At 45.9% G+C, this 6,943-nt stretch overlaps 1 protein-coding gene across 3 annotated transcripts in view; it reads right to left on the bottom strand.

Moving 5' to 3' along the window:
• LOC118368043 (neurexin-3a-like) overlaps positions 1–6,561 on the bottom strand; it is a 727,496-nt gene extending 720,935 nt beyond the window's left edge. For all 3 annotated transcript variants that reach the window (XM_052496442.1, XM_052496443.1, XM_052496444.1), the window contains exon 1: positions 6,354–6,561. The gene's annotated coding sequence lies outside the window, so the exon portion shown is untranslated. The remainder of the gene's footprint in view (positions 1–6,353) is intronic.
• Positions 6,562–6,943: the final 382 nt, after the last annotated feature.

The raw sequence follows: 6,943 nt of genomic DNA, 5'->3' as shown, positions 1-6,943 counted from the left end.
CCAAACAGCCACACAGCCAAACAGCCACACAGCCAAACAGCCACACAGCCACAGAGCCAAACAGCCACACAGCCAAACAGCCACACAGCCACACAGCCAAACAGCCACACAGCCACAGAGCCAAACAGCCACACAGCCACAGAGCCAAACAGCCACACAGCCACAGCCAAACAGCCAAACAGCCACAGAGCCAAGAGCCAAACAGCCACACAGCCACAGAGCCAAACAGCCACACAGCCACAGAGCCAAACAGCCACACAGCCAAACAGCCACACAGCCACACAGCCAAACAGCCACACAGCCACAGAGCCAAACAGCCAAACAGCCACACAGCCAAACAGCCACACAGCCACAGAGCCACACAGCCAAACAGCCAGCCACACAGCCACAGCCCACACAGCCACAGAGCCAAACAGCCACACAGCCACAGAGCACTCAAACAGCCACACAGCCACAGAGCCAAACAGCCACACAGCCACGCAGGCACACAGCCACACAGGCACACAGCCACACAGGCACACAGCCACAGGCACACAGCCACAGGCAGCCAAACAGCCACACAGGCACACAGCCACACAGAGGCACACAGCCACAGAGCCACACCACACAGCCAAGCCACACAGCAGAGCCACAGCCAAACAGCCACAGGCACACAGCCACACAGGCACACAGCCACAGCCACACAGCCACAGAGCCACACAGGCACACAGCCAAACAGCCACACAGCCACACAGGCACACAGCCAAACAGGCACACAGCCACAGGCACACAGCCACACAGGCACACAGCCACAGCCACACAGCCACAGAGCCACACAGGCACAAACAGGCACACAGCCACAGGCACACAGCCACACAGGCACACAGCCACACAGGCACACAGCCAAACAGGCACACAGCCACACAGGCACACAGCCACACAGGCACACAGCCACAGCCACACAGCCACACAGCCAAACAGGCACACAGCCAAACAGGCACACAGCCACACAGCCACACAGCCACACAGCCAAACAGGCACACAGCCACACAGGCACACAGCCACAGGCACACAGCCACAGAGCCACACAGCCACACAGCCAAACAGCCACACAGCCACAGAGCCACACAGCCACACAGGCACACAGCCACACAGCCACACAGCCACACAGCACAGCCACACAGCCACACAGGCACACAGCCACACAGCCACACAGCCACAGCCACACAGCCACACAGGCACACAGCCACACAGGCACACAGCCACACAGGCACACAGCCAAACAGGCACACAGCCACACAGGCACACAGCCACACAGGCACACAGCCAAACAGGCACACAGCCACACAGGCACACAGCCACACAGGCACACAGCCACACAGGCACACAGCCACACAGGCACACAGCCACACAGGCACAAGCCACAGGCACACAGCCACAGGCACACAGCCACACAGGCACACAGCCAAACAGCCACACAGCCACAGAGCCACACAGCCAAACAGCCACACAGCCACACAGCCACACAGGCACACAGCCACACAGGCACACAGCCACACAGCCACACAGCCACACAGGCACACAGCCACGCAGGCACACAGCCACACAGGCACACAGCCACGCAGGCACACAGCCACGCAGGCACACAGCCACGCAGGCACACAGCCACACAGGCACACAGCCACACAGGCACACAGCCACGCAGGCACACAGCCTGTTACCATCACTATGTGGTCAACCAAGGCCTGCATCCCAGACAAGCCCTTTATTTTCTGACTTTACATCACTGCACTCCTACACACACACACACACACACACACACACACACACACACACACACACACACACACACACAAAGACACACACACACAGTTACCAGCAATAAGCCATATCTGCTACAAAGACAACTAATGCCTGTCACAGTCATAAAAATAATGCTGCTAATATATCTAATCATTTCAAATTACATCCCACACACACAAAGACACACACACACAACACACACACACACACACACACACACACACACTCAGACACACAAAATAGACACACAGTACACACACACAGTTACCAGCAATAAGCCATATCTGCTACACAAACATACTGTTACAACTAATGCCTGTCTACGGAAATACACAGTCATAAAAATAATGCTGCTAATATATCTAATCATTTCATAACCCTGCTCTTGAATTACATCCCACCGTAGCAACGTCTGGGGATAGACCCAGTATACTCCGTAGCAACGTCTGGGGATAGACCCAGTATACTCCGTAGCAACGTCTGGGGATAGACTCAGTATACTCCGTAGCAACGTCTGGGGATAGACCCAGTATACTCCGTAGCAACGTCTGGGGATAGACCCAGTATACTCCGTAGCAACGTCTGGGGATAGACCCAGTATACTCCGTAGCAACGTCTGGGGATAGACCCAGTATACTCCGTAGCAACGTCTGGGGATAGACTCAGTATACTCCGTAGCAACGTCTGGGGATAGACCCAGTATACTCCGTAGCAACGTCTGGGGATAGACCCAGTATACTCCGTAGCAACGTCTGGGGATAGACCCAGTATACTCCGTAGCAACGTCTGGGGATAGACCCAGTATACTCCGTAGCAACGTCTGGGGATAGACCCAGTATACTCCGTAGCAACGTCTGGGGATAGACCCAGCAACGTCTGGGGATAGACTCCTCCGTAGCAACGTAGACTGGGGATAGACTCAGTATACTCCGTAGCAACGTCTGGGGATAGACCCAGTATACTCCGTAGCAACGTCTGGGGATAGACCCAGTGGGGATAGACTCAGTATACCGTAGCAACGTCTGGGGATAGACCCAGTATACTCCGTAGCAACGTCTGGGGATAGACTCAGTATACACCCTACAAAACATTTAGAACACCTTCCTAATACTGAGTTGCACCCCACCTCTTTTTGCCATCAGAATAGGTTAAATTCCTTCAGGCCATGGACTCTACGAGGTGTTTATGTTGACTCCAATGCTTCCCACAGTTGTGTCAAGTTGGCTGGATGTCCTTTGGGTTGTGGACAATTCCTGATACACACTGGAAACTGTTGAACTTGAAAAACCCAGGAGCGTTGCAGTTCTTGACATACAAAAAACCCAGCGTGCCTGGCACCTACTACCATAACCCTGTTCAAAGGCACTTCAATATGTTGTCTGTGACCATTCACTCTCTGAATGGCACGCATACACAATCCACGTCTCAATTGTCTCGAGGGTTTCAAATGATTTTTTAACCCTGTCTCCTCCCCTTCATCTACACTGATTGAAGTGGATGTTGATGTTTTGTACCCCCTAGTGTATAATACACATATCTTTCATTTCACAACAGTAGATCTAAAAAATGTAATTATTATAAATGGATATTGTGTTATTATTATTATGTTTGTTTGATATGTAGGTGTATGTGTTTTTTTTTATTACTGATGCTTTATATTTATTATAGGTTCATCTCTTTCACCCTGAATTTTGATTCTGTCATTTGACACCCATGTGTATTCTGTCCTTGTGGGTGTGTGTGCACAGTTTTTACACACACACGCACACGCATCAATACGCACGCACGCACGCACGCTCGCGTACACACACACACAAACACATTCTCACCACACGGGCCTATACGGGGTCAGTCAGAGTAAATTGCAGCACCTTTCTCAGAAACATACAATTACTGTGAACTATTTAGTGGATCTCGTTGGATCCAGAAAGGCATGACTGAATTGATAAAAACAGAGATAATTACCCCCCTGTATGTTTAATCACGCCTTTACATGTTTTTTTATAGTTGTTGTTGCTTTGATCTGCATTAAAAATGCGTGTGATTGTGACGTCCTCAACAAAAACAATATAATAGGCTAACAGTTTTTTTGTATCTACCGAAAGTATTTTATAATCATCCGAAAAGAAAAAGAACATCAAAACAATTGTGTTTTTTTTTTATCCATATAGAAATGACATATATTTTTTTTAAAGAGCATCCTCAGTAATATTGCGAGGAGTATTATGTGAGAAATATTGTGTTCCCTCTCCCCGCCCGTACGGATTAACGTTACATTGAGATCCCTTTGGCCGTGTTCGGTTGATTTGTCAGAGGACTTAATCGTTTGCCAACTAGAGCCCAGAAAGCAGGACAGCCAAATTGTTCCTCGCACCAACCCCAGCCGTGCGCCCTGCAGCCACTACCGCTAACTCCCACCACCACAGATAACCAGGGCAGAGAATCAGTATGGTTTACACGACCGCAAAAACCACTCAGACATTTCATTGACATTTTCTACTCGAATAGGGTCTATTTATTTTCTTGAAATGATTGAATAACAAAACGTTTTCGTTGTATATTGGGCTATAATATTTTATTTTTGCAGGCATTTAGGCCTAATATTAGTGGAATAATATCCATGAAAAACATTACCGTTTCAAACAAAATATGATGTATTTTGTGAGAGAAAAAAGAAACAGCTGGATGAAATATATATCTATATTTTTCAAATTATGAATCATGATTTGAAAATGTACCAAATAAATTATTATAATTATAATTATAAATTATAGCTAGAATCAGTTATTTGTATTTCAAAGGATTATTCTAATGGAGAGCATAGCTGCTAGCTTTTAGGCCTTGCCGTGTGAGAGAGAGACGTTTCATAGGGGTCACGTCTATTTCTAAGTCATATGTCTGTACGTTGAAAAAACCTGATTAGGAGTTTCCCTGCATTCTGATGTATTCACTAAGCCTATTAACACTGTAAATCCGACACATTGAATGTGTGGCACAATGATAAACTACACACGTCGCCCCTTTTGCTGTCAAATTTCAGTGTTTTATTTTACCATGTCTGGTGAAGGTGCTGAGCAAACCTTTATTGGAAAAAAAACGTTAGGTTTAAAATGTGACAATTTTAACCAAAATTTTTTGATATCTTACATTATTATTATTATTATTACGGACATTTATCGAAACCTTTTTACACATTGGGCCACATATCTTCCTATTTATGATTTAAAACACGAAACGATGTAAAAATAATAATAATAATAATAATAATAATAAGTAAATGCATGACGTAACATAAAACATGCAGAGAGTAGACCCATGGGTCTTATATGACTAGTGATAATTAGTTTAGTCTTTAAAAAAAATATATGTATATATAAAAACTGTTAGACATTGATTATATCAAAATCCACCTGACAAAAAAAACACCAGCATGCTCATAAATGTCATACGAAACGTACTGGAGCTCACCAGCTCACCAGCACTCCAAAAACACCATCCCTCAATGCTCTGCAGAGCTCACCAGCTGATTTTGGAATTCATACCGAAAGAATTCAACCACGCCAAAAAATCATTTTCCTGCGTTATTTTTACACTCCAACTACAGACTCACGTGACAATAAATATTTTACTCTAACGTATTTATATCATTGTTTCAGGTTGTATGTGATGTTTTATATCATATGTAATAGCTACAAATGAACAACTATGTCTGTAAAAAAAAATGTCGATATGGAGACAACGCGTTCTTCTCGTAGATATTTTCTAAATTAGTCTATTTCGTTAAAATGTGCATGAAAGGAATACGATTTTAGATGGAAAAGTGTGAATACCAAATGTCTGGTCTCCAACAAGGTGTCTGCAGCGAAGGGCTATCATTGGAACGTAGAAGGGCATGTCCATTACCCGGTGCACGCTGACAGTTGTAAAACACTGACACCCGTAAGACACTGACACGCGTATACATTTTTCAACACTACTTTGAAGGTGAGAACGAGAGTTGTAGAAAGCAAACGTTAATTTAGCGTCGCTTATACCCTTTATAATGCCCTAGCGCTCTGTTTTTGATAAAGATACATTTTTCAGATTATTAATATTGCATATGGGACCGGAAAGTGCCAGTGGCCACGAGCTGAGCGATGTGATCATAATTCGATCCGTCCTGGTGGCTTGTCCATGCTTGTCACACTGGACTTCTTGAACGCGGAATGGGGAGCAAGCCGATATGACCGGAATTCCCCACTTCATACCCATAAGCCACCCTGCAGCGACCTTATTCGCTTTAGCGTCGATGTCATTCATAGTCTTGTGTTTCCGGTCGATTGATAATATAGCCTATTGCATTACCTACTTTTGAATCGGTAGATTTGACAACATGCCGACTTTCTCAACGTCCAACTTTCAGTAGACTGTCAACAGTCGAAACTACAAGCATGTTGAAAATGTTCACCACACATCCCCATTCCAACCCAAATATTAGTCTATTCGTTCCTAACGAACGATTAGAACTATTTGGAATGCTTCGTTAGTAATGACAAGAGCCCTTTGGCATTCGAATAGAGAGCACCACTGACCTTAGTTATGAGATAATATCCAAAGCATAACAATCCGACAGTAAACTCCGATAACGTTTAAATCCGGGTTCGGTAAAATGCAGAGTAGACTGAACAAAAACCAGGCCTATGAGAGCGAGACTTCAGACACTGTAATAGCCGTTAAACTGGGGCTATACCTGGATGTTCGTTCCTCCGTTCCTCTCCTGTCGGTCTCCGCCACAGTGCATCACAAGAGCGGCTCGCTAGCTCGGTGAGATTGGCTGCCGGTCACGGGATGTTCACACACAGCCCGCCCTCTCCTGGTCTCTCCTCTCCTCAGCACCACCACGGCGCACCATTTAAAGCCATAGACTGGGAGACACAGCAGTGAAGGCATTACTTCTCACTCACTGAACATGCTGTGGCATGTGTGTGTTTGTGTTTGGTAGAGACTGGGTTTGTCTACTTCCACACTTTAGATGTAACACAATGGGTTAGAACGTCGGTAGGTAATATTTGCACACGTGTGTGTTGCACAGTGTTTCAGTATACCCTCCAAGACGGGATAGACATGCCACTTCCCAAACATCTGTGGAATGTGGAAAAGTTGCTAATAACTCACTTCATAC

The sequence above is a fragment of the Oncorhynchus keta genome, chromosome 35 (assembly GCF_023373465.1).
Source record: "Oncorhynchus keta strain PuntledgeMale-10-30-2019 chromosome 35, Oket_V2, whole genome shotgun sequence".
Lineage (NCBI taxonomy): Eukaryota > Metazoa > Chordata > Actinopteri > Salmoniformes > Salmonidae > Oncorhynchus > Oncorhynchus keta.
This window is presented reverse-complemented; position numbering and strand designations above follow the sequence as displayed.